Source organism: Pongo abelii, chromosome 3, assembly GCF_028885655.2.
Source record: "Pongo abelii isolate AG06213 chromosome 3, NHGRI_mPonAbe1-v2.0_pri, whole genome shotgun sequence".
NCBI classification, from domain to species: domain Eukaryota; kingdom Metazoa; phylum Chordata; class Mammalia; order Primates; family Hominidae; genus Pongo; species Pongo abelii.
The window spans coordinates 54823497-54843738 of record NC_071988.2 but is presented as its reverse complement, the minus strand read 5'-3'; the positions used below and the strand labels follow the sequence as shown (position 1 = coordinate 54843738).

General features: G+C 38.6%; 1 long non-coding RNA gene across 1 annotated transcript in view; it reads right to left on the bottom strand.

The window, feature by feature from the left end:
* The window catches only part of LOC129058976 (uncharacterized), a 120052-nt gene that overhangs the window by 65818 nt on the left and 33992 nt on the right, over positions 1-20242 (bottom strand). Inside the window, exon 4 of the long non-coding RNA XR_010139684.1 lies at positions 17869-17979. This is a non-coding gene — a long non-coding RNA (uncharacterized LOC129058976). The remainder of the gene's footprint in view (positions 1-17868; positions 17980-20242) is intronic.

The following is a 20242-nucleotide window of genomic DNA, read 5'->3' as shown; positions in this document are numbered from 1 at the left end:
TGACTCCCCAAAGATATCCACACCCTCATCCCTGGAAACTTTAAGTGCGTTTTATTACATGGCAAAATACACTTGGCAGATGTATTTAAGATTATGAATTTCAAAATAGGCAGATTATTCTGGATTATCTGATATGGCTTGGCTCTGTGTCCCCACCCAAAATTCTTCTTTTAGATCCCATAATTCCCATGTGTTGTGGGAGGGACCCAGTAGGAGATGACTGAATTATGGGGGTGTATCTTTCCCATGCAGTTCTCATGATTGCAAATGGGTCTCATGAGATCTAATGATTTCAAAAACAGGAGTTTCTTTGCATAAGCTCTCTCTTTGCCTGCTGCCATTCACGTAAGATGTGACTTGCTCTTCCTTGCCTTCTGCCATAATTGTGAGTCCTCCCCATCCAAACCCTTTGTCCCGTATAAAGTACCCAGTCTCAGATATGTCTTTATCAGCAGTGTGAATGAAGACCATTACAGTAAATTGGTACCAGGAGAGTGGAGCAGTGCTGAAAAGACACACAAAAATGTGAAAGCAACTTTGGAACTGGGTAACAGGCAGAGTTGGAACAATACTGAGGGCTCAGAAGAAGACTGAAAAATGTGGGAATGTTTGAAACTCCCTAGAGACTAGTTGAATGGCTTTGACCAAAATGCTGATAATGATATGGACAATAAAATCCAGGCTGAGGTGGTCTCAGATAGAAATGAGAAACTTACTGGGAACTGGAGCAAAGGTGACTCTTGTCATGTTTTAGCAAAGAGACTGGTGGCATTTTTGCCCCACCCTAGAGATCTGTGGAACTTTGAACTTGAGAGAGATGATTTAGGGTATCTGGCAGAATAAATTTCTAAGCAGCAAAGCACTCAAGATGTGACTTGAGTGCTATTAAGGGCATTCAGTTTTATAAGGAAAGCAGAGTATAAAAGTTTGGAAAATTTGCAGCCTGACAATGCAACAGAAAAGAAAATCCCATTATTAGAGGAGAGATTCAAGCTGGCTGCAGAAATTTGCATAAGTAACAAGGAGCTGAATATTCATCCCCAAGACAATGGGGAAAATGTCTCCAGGGCATGTCAGAGGTCTTCACAGTAGACCCTCCTATCACAGGCCCAGAGGCATAGACAGAAAGGATGGTTTTGTGGGCTGGGCCCAGGGACCCCATGCACTTGGTACCCTGCATCCCAGTCACTCCAGCCACAGCTAAAAGGGCCCAAGGTACAGCTCAAGCTGTGGCTTCAGAATGTACAAACCCCAAGTCTTGGCAGCTTCCACATGGTGTTGAGCCTGCGAGTTCACAGAAGTCAAGAATTGAGGTTTGGGAACCTCCGCCTAGATTTCACAAGATGTATGGAAATGCCTGGATGCCCAGGCAGAAGTTTGCTGTAGAGGAGCGGCTCTCATGGAGAACCTCTGTTAGGGCAGTGCAGAAGGGAAATGTGGAGTGGGAGTCTGCACTGGAGTCCCTGCTGGGGCACTGTCTAGTGGTGCTTTGAGAAGAAGGCTACCATCCTCCAGACCCCAGAATGGTAGATCCACTGACAGCTTGCACTGTGCCCCTGGAAAAGCCTGAGAATGCCAGCTAGTGAAGGCAGCCAGGAGAGAGGTTGTACCCTGCAAAGCCACAGGGTGGAGCTGCACAAGACCATGGGAACACACCTCTTGCATTGGTGTCAGCTGAATGTGAGACATGGAGTCAAAGGAGATCATTTTGGAGCTTTAAGATTTGACTGTCCCACTGAATTTCTTTCTTTTTTATTTCTTTTTTTTTTTTTTTTTTTTTTTTGACAGAGTCTCACTCTGTCTCCCAGGCTGGAGTGCAGTGGTGTGACCTTGGCTCACTGCAAGCTCCACCTCCCAGGTTCACACTATTCTTCTGCCTCAGCCTCCTGAGTAGCTGGGACTACAGGCGCCCACCACCACACTTGGCTAATTTTTTATATTTTTAGTAGAGATGGGGTTTCACCGTGTTAGCCAGGATGGTCTCAATCTCCTGACCTCATGATCCGCCCACCTTGGCCTCCCAAAGTGCTGGGATTACAGGCCTGAGCCACTTCACCCAGCTGTTGCACTGTATTTCAAACTCGCATGGGGCCTGTAGTTTCCTTGTTTTGGTCAATTTCTCCCATTTGGAATGGTTGTATTTACCCAATGCCTGTACCCTCATTGCATCTAGGACGTAACTAACTTGCTCTGATTTTACAGACTCATAGGCAGAAAGGGCTTGCCTTGTCTCGGATAAGACTTTGGACTTTTGAATTAATGCTGAAATGAGTTGAGACTTTCGGGGACTGTTGAGAAGGCATGATTGGCTTTGAAATGTGAGGATATGAGATTTGGGAGGGTCCAAGCATAGAATGATATAGTTTAGTTCTGTGTCCCCATCCAAATCTCATCTTGAGTTGTAATTTCCATGGTTCTCATGTGTCGTGGGAGGATCCTGGTGGAAGGTAGTTGAGTCATGGGGGTGGGTCTTTCCCATCCTGTTCTCATGATAGTGAGTTGATCTCATGAGAACTGATGGTTTTAAAAATGGGAGTTTCTCTGCACAAGCTGTCTCTTTGCCTATTGCCAACCACGTAAGATGTGACTTGCTGCTCCTTGCCTTCTGCCATGATCGTGAGGCCTCCACAGCCACGTGGAACTGTAAGTTCACTAAATGCTTTTTCCTGTATAAATCACCCAGTCTTGGGTATGTCTTTTTCAGCAGTGTGAAAATGGACTAATGCAGGCACAGTCTAATCACGTGAGTCCTTAGGAGCAGGAAACTTTGGCTGGACTCAGGAAGATACAATAGCAGGAGAAGGGAGAAGAGGTGTGGTAGAAGGGACATTCAGGGAGATTCCAAGCCTGAAACTCAATGTGCTGTTGCTGGTGCTGAGATGTAAGAGTCACATGGAACAACAAGAGAGAGGCTTCTGGGAGCTGAGTGTGGCTGTTGGCTGATAGGAAGCAAATAAAGGAACTAGTTTTACAACATTAAGAAACTGAAATCTGTTAACATCCTGAGTGAACTTGAAGTGGATTCATCTCTGTAGCCTCCAGGAAAGAGCTAGTCCTGTTGACACTTCCTTGGTTTTAGTCCAGTGAGATCCATTTCAGGTTTCCAAACTACAGAAACTGTGAGATAATAAATGTATGTTGTTTTAAGCCACCAAATTTGTGGTAGTTTGTTACAGCAGTAATAATAATTAAAAAATGGTGTGTAGAAGATTATATCTGGATTATGAGGAGGCAGGTGCAGACTGTGATAAAATTTCTATCATTTTTCCGTACTCCCCACTCCATGTTCTGATAATAATGGAAATATAAATATATACTCCAAAACCTTTTTCTTATGTTACTCAGGAGTCTGGTATTAAAAATTGTACATTTCTATTTTTATCTGTCAATATTTTTAACTAGAAATGTCATCATTTCTTAAAGTATTTAAAAAATGGTACATTAGATAGATAGTCAATTTTTCTTCTCTCTGCGATAGGAGTTTTCACTTAACTGGGATATTTTTATTCTTAGCCAATACTTATAGGAAAACATTGGAACAAAGGGTTGTGTTATTCTGAGAGTTTTTTGAGATTAGATCCTTTATAGATTTTTATATGAGGGAAGAAGAAGAACAAGTTTTCCCTCCTGGTATATTGGAATATAAACAGAAAACATTTAAGGCTGCTCTCTACTTATTGGTTATGAGATAGGTGCTGGTAACTAAGGTTGGTTGTGTTTTTTAACATATGAGATTTATGCCTTTTGCCAAGGGAAATAATTCAGAACTAAATATGTTTTTCCTCTTGGTTTATCTTTGTATTACTTTTTATATTCCAGGCTTTATCATAGTCTACTGCCCTCACTTGGATCTGTTTTGAGAATTAAAAACAACTGCCTAATCAAAAACTTGTTAATAACTTCAGCTGGTCTCCTTTTACAATTAATCTAGTTAGTTTAGCATTTATAAACATACAACAACATTGAGTTTTGGAAAAATTACTTTTCAACATTAAAACTGTGAAACTTATCTGAAAGGACTATTCTATCCTGGACCAATTTCCTTCAGAAACTTAAGAAAATAACCAACAAACCTGATCTTAAAGCAGAGGATTTTTTCTTTCACTGAATGAATTTGAAGTGAGTACTTTTTGTTGATTAGCTCCCTTTTTCTTTGTTTTTAGATTCAAATAATTAAAGCTATAGTAAATAGAAGTGTCTCTTTTTGTGTGTTCAAACTTCAGAAATAATGCTAAGAAGAATTTAGAATTTAAAATGGTACATACTTAACCTTAGAAGAAAATAGAATTATAGGGATTATCAGATTGAACTGACTCACAATGATTTAGATTACGTTTACCTAATTTCTTTTGAGAATAATTGTATTTTAATAGTTACATTTCCTTTCATGTTGATTCCAGAACTTAGATTACTAATTATCTTAGCTTTCAAGGGAAAAATATTTAAATAAATAATGTATTATTCTGTTTAATTTTATTTTATTTTCAAGAAAAATAGTTTAGAATCTCCTCACCTTAACTGGGACTTTCCCTTCCTTGTTGTGACTCTGTTTCAGGCTAACAAAAATCAAGCACTTTTCCTGACACAGATGTACTATTATAATTTGTATTTTCAGATTTTGTAAAGTATTTTTCATTATTTCTTAAAAATCTGGTTATACATATAATCATTGTTATTCTAAAAATGTTTGGGGAAATTTTGTGAAGAAGGCAATAGAAATCACTCCTGACTAAACAATAAAAAAAGTTACTATTTTGGGGGATGTTTATTTTTAAGACTTATTATACATATATAATGGACATTTTGCAAGAAAATTAGTATAATTTTTCTTATTCCAATATCTTTCACTTGGTGCAAGACATACTTCAGAGAAATATATGGATGGTCAGAGAAGATAAGTAGAAAAACAAAGGATAATAATAAACTTTTGCCATTCAAAATAAGATTTTCCAGGAAGTCTTCAAAACCAGTCTTCATTAGAGATAAAGATTTTTCTAAATTTATTTTACTTCACATTTAACCTGTTAAGCAGCAGGGCCTAGAGGGCTGTTTTTGTTGTTGTTGTCGTTGTTGTTGAGACGGAGTCTTGCTCTGTCACCCAGGCTGGAATGCAGAGGCATCATCTCCTCTCACTGCAACCTCTGCCTCCCAGGTTCAAGTGATTCTCGTGCTTCAGCCTCCTGAGTAGCTGGGATTACAGGCACCTGCCACTACACCCCACTAAATTTTGTACTTTTAGTAGAGACGGGGTTTCACCATGTTGACCAGGCTGGTCTCGAACTCCTGACCTCAGGTGATCCACCCATCTCAGCCTCCCAAAGTGCTGGGATTACAGACGTGAGCCACTGTGACCAGCTCTTTTTTTTTTTTTTTAAATAACTGAAATAACATATCCTATTTTTCATTAAAGTTTCAGAAGCTAGAGTTGGGAAAAAGAAATGTGACCAAGAATTGAGGAAACATGACAAGGAAAGGAGAGAAAAAGAAAGAGGATGAAGAGATTGAGGAGGTGTTCAGGATCCAAGCTAATAGTGCCCCTTCACTTTCCTGTCTCCAATCCAAGCCAAAGGGCTAAGCCTTAAAAAGGGGAAAAGGGTTACTTTACAAATATACAGAGAAGCTGAAAAAAGCACTGAAGGCAGACTAGAATTGAACTAAAATGAGGTGGCCATTTAAGGGGACAGAGCTGATGAGTAGGCGGAGAGAGGAAGAGGGAGTCAAATTTGCATGTAAGACTCATGTGGTTATATGGTGCTGTGCTGGCTTGAGTGCCTGGTTGCCAGCTGGAGTAGGCCATTGAAAGGATGTGCAGTACTCATAGCAGAGGCTACAGGTGGGGCAGGTTGGTTGGAAAATATGGCAAAGCTTCAAAAATGATTTTAGACAGTGAGAGTTATGTGGAAGTCATGTCAACCAGAAGGGCTACTGAGAATAGACTGAAGGGATGTAAGGTCATGAGTTGTGTCATCTGTTGACACCCACTTTAAACACTAACAGGGAGAGCCAGGCAGACAAGGAATGTTGCTGTGGGGCACAGAGTAGCCAAAGGTTACTTGGCTGGTTCAATCACTGACTTCTGTTCAGCAAAGTTACATGACTTCTTTTCCCTACATTCACCTGGACATCATCTTAGAAAGAAGCAGGGGTTTAGTGAGAAATAAAAATAAGAGAAGCTGAACAATTATTTCAAAAGACGAATGTTTAGCTTGACTGAAGATCAAGCAAGAGCTAAAGTAAATACAGTTTTCTCTGCTACTGAGGGAGTAGAAATTTGAAAGTGTTAAAGAAAAATTATGGGAGGCCATGGCTTTGGACTGAACTCCTGCACTAGGCTCCAGTAGACAAGACTAAACCAAAAAAGCATCACTCATGCTAAATGCCACATAATCAAACTTTAAAGAAACAGAGAGGTCCCCAAACAGACCAGTTTTTCGTAGAGACAGGAGATTCCAATCTACCTGCATCAGAGTAATAAGGAAGTCCCTCTGCTTCAACCCTTACAAAAAAAAGTAACCTGAAGTAACCTGATGTTCACCAGTTGTTTTTTCCATTGTTCTGTTTCCTTTTTCCCATCTTATATAACTATATATGTAAATACACACAGAGACATATATGTACACACATGCATGCACAAAGGAAATAAAATTTGTATGCTATCATATTTAATATTATAGCATAGCTATTTTCTCCCTTTAATAATTAAGTTTGAAATTATGCATTTAAAAGTATGTATTGTGAAATATAACACACATTTATGAACTAAATTCACACGAAGAAGCCTACTGTGGATTCCTTCTTAGTTCCTCAATTTAATAAGTGTTTACTAACATTAATATTTGCTAATTTTTAAATGTATAAAAATTATTATCTCATTGTTGCATAATCTTTATCAACTACATATGTTCCATAAACAATATGGTATAATTTTTCTTTTAAAAATATATACATAATGAACTTATACTGTATGTTTTATTTTGTATCCTACTTTTAAAACAACTCAACGTTGTGTTAAGTATTTAATAAATTTTAAACATTGTATCGCACGACATTATATGGATAGGTCTTTTTATGTATATAGTACAATATTATATGACTATATCACAAAATTTTAATTTATTCTATTAGCAACAACATCTGAGGTGTCTTCATTACTTTGCTATCAGAAACCACACTGCTCTAATCATTTTTGTACATAGATATTTTTTGATGAAGAGTATGAATTTCTCTAGGGCATGTCATATAGATGGAATGAATGTGTTACAGATTACCTATGTCTTCCACTCTATTAGCAATGCCAAACTATTTTTGGAATAGATTGAAACAACAAAATTATACTTAGTAGCTTTGGAAAATATTTTTTAAAGTAGATACTTTATGATTTGGGTATCTATTTCTTTAGCTGAGAATTGAGTTTTTTTAAATTTATGATTTATTTAACACCAGTAAAATTAATATCTTTGTGTGCTCTATACACTGTGTCAAAGTTTCTATGTATTTCCTTTCAATCAATTTTTAGATTTGAAATTATGCTGATCAAGTTTGATCATTTTTGTGTTCTTGATAAAATTTTCATGCTTAAGTACACTCTTTTATGAGATCATCCACATATATCTATTTTCCTTGCCACCTGTGAAACACAGTGCTGTTATTAAGAGTCGTTGTACAATAACATCAAAGAACAAATAGACTTGAAAGAATCAACTATGGTATTTATATTTTTTCTTACCCATATCAGCTATTGACTATAAACAGGGGTGTTTGCCAGTTTTCCAGAATAGTAGGAATGCTTTTTTTACTCAAATTCTCTTCATTAGAATATTGAAATTACCATATATTAGTCTGAGAACTTTTTTTTAAGTGTCTGTCATTTCTGGTTATGCCTTTTTTGTTTTACAAGAAAAAAGGCCCATGATAAAATTTCTGCAAATCCTGCTCTGATACACAAAAGAGCAAATGCTTCTGTTTTTATGACTAGTGCTAGGCAAAGCAATATATGTAAAATATTTTTAGCTAAATCATCATAGCATTTCTGAGAAAAATTTTAGTACATCTGGAAAAAAAGGAAAGCTCAAATAATTCTAAAAAGGTTATCTGATATGTATCAAATCTGTAATTGTTTTGCATTGATTTTAAAGATCATTGGCTATTCTTAAATATATTTCAAAATTTTTTAAATGGCCACAATTATTCTATGGAATTCCTTGAGATTTTATTTCAAATTGTGTTTCTTTTTGGATGCACAGTTACTTTTAAAGGGTTAATCATGCAGAAATGTAAGCTGTGAATCAATAATAACCGTGCTGGAAATTAACCTCCAAGGGAAAGGTAAATCAACTGAGATTGTACAAGACAGAACTGCACTAATGCCAGTCAATTTTATTTAGATTGAATCGCCTACAACTAGAGCTGAGTTAACCAGAGCCCTCAATTTCTTTTTTTCTTTCTTTCCTTTAGTAGTGGCCTAGGTGATTTGATTTCAATTCACCTGGGATTTTGAGAAACAAAATCCTCCCCCATAAAAACTGCATGGTGTTTATGACCACCACAGGGATGGTTTAAAAAACAATGAAAAAAGTGGGCTTATGAAAAATAAAGCTGGCTAATTACAGCAAATGGGCTTAATTTAAAAACCACAGGTGCCTCTTTTATAAGGTTTGGTTGTGCTCTTGCCCGTAGTGTGTTTATATATTATGGGATAAAACTGAAATCTTTGCTGTGGCCAGCTTTAAATGGGGAACACTTGGTTCAACTCTATTTACAGTTTGGATCGTATATGATGTCATAGAAAATATAAAACCTGCAAAGATGTTTCTGCCTTGAGGAATATAGTATCTAGTTCATTATTTATGAAATTCAAGTAAAATAATATCAATTAATGCCCTGTCAAAGAGCTCATTTGCTATATATTTTGTCTTAAGTAGAAGTACAAAAAGGTTTATTGAATAGTTTTTATTATTTTACTTTTAGAAATCTGTGACATGAGAAGCATTAAAATGTAGTTAGTGAAAATGATTTTTGCTAATATAATTTTGGTTATGGTGGATTTCTATAAGCTTATAATGCCTGACTTTTAACACATGTATTTTTCTGATATATGTCTCCTGGATGTGATATGCTTTCAAATCTCCTTACTCTAGGCACTGAAAGTTTAGGTTAGTTCCTTGGGGTTCTTGTGTTTCTAAATCAAGAAAGTATCTAATCTTTTTCTTGTCCTTGAGTAGTTAGAAGTTGCACTGTAATCAGAGATTTAGAACAGAATTACTTAATGAGAATCAGGGAGGAAGCCAATGAACCCCAAAGATTACCATCTTGAAATTAACCCAAGGCAGTAAAGAGAACAACAAGTCATATAAACTCAGTTTCTAATTGCTTTGCAAAACAAACATATTATAAATATTTCACCTAAAATTCACTAAATAGTATCATGTTAGATACTTTATTGAATTTATGCATAGATTCATAGATTTCAAATAAGCTAAGAAATCTCACATAGTTACAGGTATGTATCTATTCACTTTTTATTTTTATAAGAGAAAAATCTATTCAAGCTATTTTGGTTTAATTATCTTTTATATTAATTTTATGGTTATATTTGGAAAGCATATGTTATGTCACAGAATAAAACCCTCATGCTTTTAATCTGTAAAATTAAGATACTATATCCTCCTTGGAGGTTTGAATAATGATGTTCCCTCCAAAATTCATGTTGAAACTTCATCTTCATTGTACTAGTTTTAAGAGGTGAGGCCTTTTGGGGAATTGATTAAGTCATGAGGGCTCCAAAATCATGAATAGATTAGTGCCTTATAAAAAGATTAGAGAAAACTAGCCTGGGTTCTTTTTGCCCTTCTGCCATGTGAGGACACAATGTTCACCCTCTCTGCCATGTTGAGGACATGGCAAAAAACCCCTTACCAGACACCAAATGCTGACAGCTTGAACTTGGACTTTCCAGACTTCAGATCTGTGAGAGGTAAGTTTCTGTTCTTTAAAAATTACCCAGTTTCGAGTATTTTTAAATAGCAGCTATACATAGAACTAGACATAGAGTTCCTAGTGAAATTGCAGGAACTCGATAAATGGTACAATTATGTTGTTGTGTTTACACTAATATATTCATTTCCGACATTTCTTATCTGAAAAATCTCCCTGTTTTAAAATAATATTTTCATTATCAACTGTTACTAATTACATTTGATCTGGGACTCATTCTCATACACAGGTCAAATACGTACACATATCACTAGCAACTAGTATTGATCATGTTTTACTGATATTTTAAGAAAACTTCTGCATAACTTTTTTACATCTAAATACATTTCCATTTTCACCATTATATTATGTTTTGAAAAGAACAATCCTATTAAAGATTAATAAAAAAATGTCCTACCATCATATGACTCAATATCTTAATAACAGCCTATAGAGTTTATTTTGCACCTAATACATTACAAATGGTATGTTATGTTATGCATATTAAACATATTTCTAGCCCTCACAACACACATATTATGATCACTTGGATACGATGTGAAGAGAGTTGAAAAGATTATGTGATTTGCCTACAGTGGCTAAAACATGAACTGATATAGGTTTGTCTGACTCTTACTTTCCCAATTTTTCTAGAAAGTCATCTTTTATTGAGGTTGACTCAACCAACCAGCTGATGCTAAGCCTAGAGCTAGGTTGCCTAGATTTGGAAAGTTTATTTAAGTAGGAATTCCTTTTCTTTGGATATTGCTGACAACAGTAAAGCTTAAATGCTTTGCTCAGTAACAACACATTTTTAGCCATATCTATATAAGATACACTGATATTACTTTATTCTCCTTTAAAGAGTAAGTCCGTGGAATATTGAACTTCCTAAACACTAACTATAGCAAATACTTCAATATACATAATTGAAATGATATTTGATATTTGACTGTTGCATTATAAAACTTTAGAAATTAAAGGGTCACCATAAATTAGTCCACTTAATATTGAGGTCCATAGGATTTGCAAAGACCTACAACTGGAACACAGGTCATTGTCAACTAAATGATATTCATGTAGAAAATTATTTGAGGTAAAATGTCTTAATGCACTAAAATTTAGGCTGAATGTAAGGTTCATTTGTTCATTCAGTAATCATTAAGTGTCTTCCATACATCAGATGTTGTTTTAGGTACTGGGAACTTGATGGTGAATGAAATAGATAAGGTGAATCATATAGATAAGGTTCCTGTTTTCATGGGGCTTATTGCCTAGTGGAAGATAAAACAAATCACAAGCCAGGGAACAAATAAATGAAAACATTTCAGATTTTGATAAATGCAATGATGAGCCTAGCATGGAGACTGAGAAATGTGTGTGTTTGCACATGTGTGTGCCCATCTGCTTGTATATATGAAGATGTACGTGGAATACTTCAGGGAAGAAAGTCTGAGGCCATGATATGTAGGCTGAGATATTTGCCATTCATACTACAATAACAAGCCCACTATGGGAAATCTAGCAGTGCGTTTCAGAAAATAAAAAGGCCCCGAGGTCAAAACAAAAACAAACAACCAAAATATCCTTGGAATGGTGAGGAAATAGAATTAAGGCCAATATGATTAAAAGTAGTTAATAGTGCATTTAAACATTTGTACATATAAGTGGCCTAAGTATAGTGGTGAGTGAAGTGATATGCTTTATATGTTTCAAGGATCAGTGGGACTGCTACATAAAGAAAGGGGAAAAAGATCTTTTTGTTAAGGAATTAATGTTTATAACCCATTCAATCATTTATTCAACACTGAGTTCCTACTTTGTTCCAATCACTCTTCTAGGCACTGAGGTAATAGCAGTGAATACAACAAAGTCCTGAATCTCACAGGCCTTACAGCAAAGTGAGGGTAGGCATACAAAAATAAACAAACACAAAAATTAGATGGTGGTAAGTACTTCAGTCCAAGCATACACCATGGTAATCAAATAGGAAGTGAAGTTGTATTGGTGTGTCTTGCTAATTTATACAAGTGATTGAGGAAGATTTCTCTGATTAATTTACATCTGAACGCAGACTACAAGACAGTAAGGGGATTTGTAATGTGGATATTTATGAGAAGAACATTTCAGGCAGAGAGCCATGTCAAGTGCAAATTCAGTGAGGTAGGGGGAATTTTTATGTGTTTTGTCCTTCATTTTGTCAAGAAATGCAAAAGAAAGGTCAGAATTTTGGCCTTTTATTCCTGGCATGTCTCTTGATTTTTGAAAAATATATTGCAAAATCTTTAGTCACTGTATATTACAAAGTCTAGCAGACTTTGAGAAAGACACTACCATTTAGAAAGCAAAAGAATGAGAAGCCTGTAGTAGTGGTTCTCAGGTCCTGCTGAATGACTATTATGCTACACCTCGGCCTTAGAGATAGAGAATGTTTCTCTCTTAGGGCCACAGTTTTGGATCAGGTGCAGCTCTCTATTGTTTTCCATGGCCCTTGATTCCACCTTCCAAGAATTCATTCCTCTTCTATTATTCCTTTTGGCTTCATCAGAAAGAGGACACTAAAGAGTATACTCTGTTTAAAGTCCAAATGACACCCTGCTCATAAATATTTGGGGCCTCAAAATTCTCCTTCAAAGATTGATTATTTGTCCACAATTCAGTTTTACCATATTGGGTGATAAGTAACATTGTGGTTTTATTATTAATGCATCAATTTGTGATGAATTTGATATGTCTATTTGTTTTTATTATAGACAAAAATATTGTTTTTTCCATGAACATTTGAGATTAGCCAAGGTTACTAGGCATATTAGATGCAAAGAGAAGGACACATTTCATGTCCCAAAGAAATTTCTCAGAGGAGATTCATAAGAATATCAATACTTATAGCAGTGAATAATAAATACTGTAAAAGTGGTCATGTTCAGTGTGCTCTGGGAGCAGGGAAGAGGACCAATCTAGCACTGTAGATCAGAGATAGGTTCCCACATTTGGTAATTGTTTTTCTAAGCCCAAAGCATAAAAAGTAATTAGCCAGAGAAAGAGAGATGTTTCAGCAGAGAATGTGTAAAAACAGAGAGTCCTGAGGAAGTGACATTCAATCATAAAATACAGAGGATGTTTTTTGGCTGGAAAATAAACTTTCTATTGGGAAGTGTATAGGCAGGGTTCTCTAGTGGGACAGAACTAATGGGATAGATATATATATGAAAGGAAGTTTATTAAGGAGTGTTGACTCACGCAATCACAAGGTGAAGTCCCACAATAGACCATCTACAAGCTGAGGAGCAAGGAAGCCAGTCCGCGTCCCAAAACTTCAAAAGTAAGGAAGCTGAAAGTGCAGCCTTCAGTCTATGGCTGAAGGCCTGAGAGCCCCTGGCTAAATCACTGGTGTAAGTCCAAGAGTCCAAAAGCTGAAGAAGTTGGAGTTCAATGTTTGAATGCAGGAAGCATCCAGCGTGGGAGAAAGATGAAGGCTGGAAGACTAAGCCAATCTGTTCTTCCCAACTTCTTCTGCCTGCTTTATTCTAGCCTCACTGGCAGCTGATTAGATGGTGCCCACTCAGACTGAGGGTGGGTCTGCCTCTCTCAGTCCACTAACTCAAATGTTAATCTCCTTTGGCAACACCCTCATAGACACACCTGGGATCAGTACTTTGCATCCTTCAATCTGATCAAGTTGACACTCAATATTAACCATCACAAGTTGACACCTTTTCAGACTGAACCAATACACATCACCTGAATCATACATAATCTTCAAATAAAGACCATAATAAGGTGATAATTACTCCAAACATAGTACAGGTATCCTTCATATAACAGGACGTGCACTAATCCTTAACCTAAATGCTATTACATAAAGTTAACAACACTTAAATGCAGTTATAAAGTCAATAAATCTTATGTCACATGATAAAGGAAAAGGAAAAGAAGTAAAATGAAAATATTTTCTTAATACAAGTGTATACATGCACAAACGTATTCTTAACAAAATAAGGAGAAAATACTCATAACAATTACAGTCCTCATTTCTGCAACTAGTCACGTGGTCATAGCTGGTACTGATGATTACCTTCTTCTACTACCCATTCTGTATTCTCTTTGCCTTCAGCAAGCACCTCTGGTAGTGGTTTTTTACCTGGTAGAGTGACTCTGAAGGGTCTCCATCATTTATAGCCCTGACTGGATTGGGCTGTTGTAGCTTCCCATTGACTTTAATCATAGAGCATAGTAATACTAAGCGATGCCCTAAGGGATCTCCTGTATTCCATGCATACTCTTCCTTACCGCCACTGTGGAGTAGTAGACTGATTTACTTGTGATAGTCCTGGTCAATACCCCAGCCAACACTGTAACTCCCTTCTTAGCCTGTTGAGTTAGAGGTAGGAGCCCAAATTAGCTAGGTGTCAATGTTAACTTCCAGTTTAATGGAAACATTGTTGTGTCTCCTGGTGACAGCATTCCCCCCTTTGGCTAAAACCTGTAGGCCAACAGAATGTAGTGTCATGGAAACAAAAAGCAAAAATGTTGCTAGTGAGTCAATAGGGGTGATGGTGAGTCCAGGCTCACCATCAAGCTCACCAAACAGGTCCAGACTGCAGCTTGCACAGCAGCCTGGACCTGTTTGCATCCTTGCCATTTCCACTTCCACTCCTTGATTCCTGGACCCATGAATCCTGGCTATGGGAGAAAGGGTACTATGTATTGGATGCTAATGCAGAGCATACACAGCCTTCTGGAGAACTTTGCCCCAGTCGTGCAAAATATTGTCACCTAGTTGGTGTTGTAATTGTGACTTCAGAAGGCCTTCCAATCAGTTCTATCAATCCAGCTGCTTCAGGGTGATGGGGAACATGGTAAGACCAGTTAATTCCATAAGCATGAGCCCACTGTTGCACTTCTTAAGTAGTAAAGTAAGTGCCTTGGTCAGGGGCATTGCTGTGTGGAATACCATGATGGTGGATAAGGCATTCCGTGAGTCCACGGATGGTAGTCTTCACAGAAGTATTGCATGCAGGATAGGCAAATCCATATCTGCAGTAGATGTTTATTCCAGTGAGGGCAAACCTCTGCCCTTTCCATGAGGGAAGAGGTCCAATATAATCAACCTGCCACCAAGTAGCTGGGTGATCACCCTGGGGAATGGTGCCATATTGACAGCTCAGTGTTGGTATCTACTACTGGCAAACTGGGCACTCAGCAGTGGCTGTAGACAGGTCTGCCTTGCTGAGTGGAAATCCATGTTGCTGAGCCCGTAAATAACTTCCATCCAAGCCACCATGGCCACTTTGTTCATGGACCCATTGGGCGATGACAGCAGTGGCTGGGGAAAGAGACTGAGTGGTGTCCACTGAATGAGTCTTCCTATCCACTTGATTATTAAAATCCTCCGATGTGGAGGTCACCTGTTGATGAACACTTACATGGGATACAAATATCTTCACAGTTTTTGACCACTTAGAGAAGTCCATCCTCTTCCCCAAATTCCTTTGTCACCAGTTTTCCAATTATATTTCTTCTAAGTCCCTGACCATCCAGGCAAACCATGGGCTACAGCCCGTGAATCAGTATATAATCACACATCTGGCCATTTCTCCTTCCAAGCAAAGTGCACAACCAAGTGCACTGCTCAAAGTTCTGCCCACAGGGAAGATTTCCCTTCAGCACTGTCCTTCAGGGATGTCTTATAAAGGGGCTGTAGTGCTGCAGCTGTCCACTTTCAGGTGGTGTCTGCATATAATGCAGAACCATCTGTAAAACAGGCCCTAGTCTTCTTTCCTCTGTCAACCGATCATAGAGAGCTCCCCATGAGGCCATCAGTACAGGCTGGGGGAGAGAAGGCAGGAAGGCAGGAGTGGAGGCCATGGGCATTTGAGCCACTTCTTCATTTAACTTACTTGTGCCCTCAGAACCTGCTTGAGGCCAATCACACATATACCACTTCCATTTGATGATGGAATGATGCTGTGCATGACTCACTTTATGGCTAGATGGGTCAGAAAGCACCGTCTTCATGATAGGCAGTTTAGGTCACATGGGGACTTGACCTATAGTCAAATGTTCAGTTTCTACTAAAAGACAGTAACAGGTCAAGAGCTGTCTCTCTAAAGGAGGGTAATTACCTGCAGAAGATAGCAGGGTCTTGCTCCAAAATCCTAAAGCCCTCCACTGTGATTCACCTAAGGGGGCCTGCCAAAGGCTCCAAACAGCATCTCTATTTGCCATTGACATCTCAAGCACCATTGGATCTGCTGGGTCATATGGCCTAAGTGGCAGAGCAGCTTACACAGCAGCCTGGAACTGTTGCAGAGCCTTCTTCTATTCTGGATCCCACTCAAAACTTGCAGCCTTTTGGGTCACTCAATAAATGGGTCAGAGTAACACAACCAAATGAGAAACATATTGCCTCCAAAATCCAAATAGGCCCACTAGGTATTGTGCTTCTTTCTTGGTTGTAGGAGGGGCCAAATGCAGCAACTTATACTTCATTTTAGATGGGATAGAAAATATCTCAACAGGCCTCACACCAGTGGACCCCTAGAAATTTTGCTGAGATAGGAGGTCCCTGAATTTTAGTCAGATTTATTTCCCATTTCCTGGCATTCAAATGTCTCACCAATAAGTCCAGTGTGTTTACTACTTCTTGCTCACTGGATCCAATCAGCATAATGTCATCAATGTAATGGATAAGTGTGATATCTTGTGAAAGCAAAAAATGATCAAGATCCCTGCAAACAAGATTATGACACAAAGCCAGAGAGTGGCTATACCCCTGAGGTAAGACAATGAAGGTATGTTTCAGACCTTGCCAGCTGAAGGCAAATTGCTTCTGGTGGGCCTTTTGGAGAGGGATGGATAAAAAGACATTTGCCGAATCAATGGCTGCATACCAGGATATTGTTTATAAGACATCAGGGATGTCTTATTGTTCAAGAAATAAAACCACATCTGGTACAGCAGCTGCAATTGGAATTGTCACTTAGTTAAGCTTGAGATAATCTTCTGTCATTCTGCAAGATACAACTGCCTTCTGCACAGGCCAAATAGGTGAGTTTAATGGGGATATGGTGGGAATCACCACCCTTGTGTCTTACAAATCCTTAATGATGGCACTAATCTCTGCAATCCTTCCAGGGATGGGATATTGTTTTTGATTTAATATTGTTCTCAGTAGAGACAGCTCTAATGGCTTCCATTTGGCCTTTCCCACATAACAGCGTCACCCTAATAGTCAGGTGCCAGTGTGGGGATTATGGCAGCTGCTAGGTATGTCTATATCAATTATGCATTCTGACACTGGGGAAATGACCACAGGTTTAGGATGGGGACCCAACAGACCCACTGTAAGTCAGACCTGAGCTTAAACTCCATTAATTAACTGACTTCCATGAGCCCCTACTTTAACTAGAGAACCACAATGACGTTTTGGGTTTCCTGGAACCAACATCAGCTCAGAGCCAGTGTCCAATAGTCCCCTAAAAATCTAATTATTTCTCTTTCCCCAGTGCACAGTTACTCTGGTAAAAGGCTGGAGGTCTCCTTGGGGAAGAATGAGAGAAAGATTAAAAGTATAAATTTTCGATAGCGTAGCAGGGTCCTCCCTCAATGGGACCCGTCTTCCCTTTGCTCAGGCATTCTGGGTCTGTAAACTGGTTCAATTCTGAAAATTGACTGGGGAGCTGTGAGTTTCTATTTTTATAATTCAAATAAGTCTTTTGTCCACTCAGCATGGAAGTTTTCTGCTTATACAAATTATGTAAGAATATAGTAGGCTTTTTATCAATTTCACTTCTAGGAATACCATGATAATTAACCAACTCCAGAATTCCACATGAGTCAGACTATTCTGATTGCTGCTTTGTCTCTGCTGTCCATTACAGTAACTATACCCACCTTGGCTTTGATGGTTGAGTGCTATAACTTGGCTCCTGCCACCTTGGGATCCAATTCTTCCCATTGCATTTACATTTTGTAGTTGAGTGACTGTGGTTCCCACTGTAAGATCTGGCATACAGAGAAGAGCAATCATAGAGTTTTCAAAGTCACAGGTGCTCCCCTCACAAATCTTTTTCACAAAGTATTGGTGAAAGGTTTGTCTTCTGGCCCCTCCCAGCTGGGATGAGTAAGTCTAAAGTAACTAATCCACTCTAACATTCAAATTTCCCTAAGCCTTGGAATTCCTTCCTCCACAGTAAACCAAGGAAGAACAGGCATCTCCAGGTTGCACATAGTGGACCATCTTTTGATCCATTTTTCAGCTAACCAAGCAAATAAACTATTATAACCTTTTTTTTTTTTAACTCCCTGAGCTGGAACATTAAATGCAGGATCCCTCTTTTGTGGGCCCATATCAATAAATTCAACTTTATGTTCCTTCCACCATTATCCCACACCCTTAATATCCATTCTCATGACTGTTCTCCAGATTTCTGCTTATAGAAATCAGAAAACTCAAGGAGTTCTTTTGGAGTGTAGCACATCTCCTTGTAGATAACACTCTGAGCATCACCTCTAGGGGCCTGCTGGGATTTAAGTCTAGTCATAGGCCTAGAAGCAAACAGGAGAGTTGGGGTGTTGGGGGATTTCTGAGGAGAATCAGCATTGTCTTTCCTGGTAACTGCCTCAGGGCAGGACATCACTGTTGCCTCAGGCAGTGCATGGTTAATTTCCTCAGACAAAGGTGGAAAGGCTGATGACAGCATGGGTGGGAGAGAGGATGTTACCACCACTGGGGTTGGGGAGGCTGTTTTCTCTGACAAAAAGGGCTCATCAGAGCTTACAAGCTCAGTGTCACCAGCTTCATTAGTGTCCTCCCTCAAGTCCCCATTCCAAGTTGCAGGGTGCCATTATTTTCAATCAAGGCCCTTGATTTAACAGTAGACACTTGGCAAGACTGAATGTGCACCTTTCATAGCAAGTCAGCCACTCTCATGATAAGAGTTTGTGTCCTATTTTTCACTATTTCAGCCCTTTGTCTACAGGAGATAAGACTCTCACTCAGGGCAATCTTAGAAGATTGAGGCTCAAGTATGTGCTTCAGGAGCTGGGAATTAGATGCTCTTAGCTCATCCTTTTCTTTCATCACTTTGTCCAGTGAACTTAGGAACAACCAACCACTTCATTACATTTCTTGATTCTCCAATATGGTCAAAAGTATTAGGTACAGAGTCACTAAACTCCTTGCCTCTCATGAGTAGTGAATCAGGAATATCAAATGCATTTATTTTGCCTAAATCCCTAAACAGTTTATGCCAAGGACTATGAGTGTTCTCCATACTATTAGAAGTAGAGTCCTTAGCATTTTTGGGTCTAATCATATTAAGCAGCCAACTCCAGAAACCCCAAAACCAACTAAAGAAATCCAACCTTAAAATTCTGTTCCTCTAAAACCAATCCTGGGACCAAAATCTGTATTAGTCAGGGTTCTCTGAGGGACAGCACTAACAGGATAGATGTACATATAAAGGGGAATTTATTAAGGAGTACTGACTCACAATCACAAGGTGAAGTCTCAGAATAAGCCATCTGCAAACTGAGGCACAAGGAAGCTAGTTGGAGTCTCCAAACCTCAAAAGCAGGGAAGCTGACAGTGCAGCCTTTAGTCTGCTGCTGAAGGCCTCAGAGTTCCTGGCAAATCACTGGTTTAAGCCAAGATTCTCAAGGCTGAACAACTTGGAGTCTGATGTTAGAGGGCAGGAAGCATCCAGTAGGGGAGGAAGATGAAGGCTGGAACACTCAGCAAGTCTGCTCTTTCCAACATCTTCTGCCTGCTTTATTCTAGCTATGCTGGCAACTGATTAGATGGTGCCCACCCAGATTGAGGGTGGGTCTGCCTCTCTCCATCCGTTAACTCAAATGTTAATCTCCATTGTCAATACCCTCACAGGCATATCCAGAAGCAATACTTTGCATTCTTCAATCCGATCAAGTTGACACTCGACATTAACCATCACAGGAAGTATGAGGTGAGAAGTTTAGTTGGCATGGGTATGTTAATTAATTTGGATTTTATATTGAAGGAATAGGAGAGCCAATGATGGGTCAAAAATCAAGATCAAATTCAGGCATGAATAAAAGGTTGGCAGGTATTGAAACCAGGAAGAAAGTAACAATATTTTAGGCTGAAGGAAAAGGTAGAAAGCCAAAAACGTTAATGGAACTGAACTTAGGCCATGACTGTGGGAGAGTGAAAGTACAGCAGTATAGAGAGAACGAGAATCTAGACTTGAGAGAACTTGATGAAGTGAGAATGAGGGAAAGGATGACT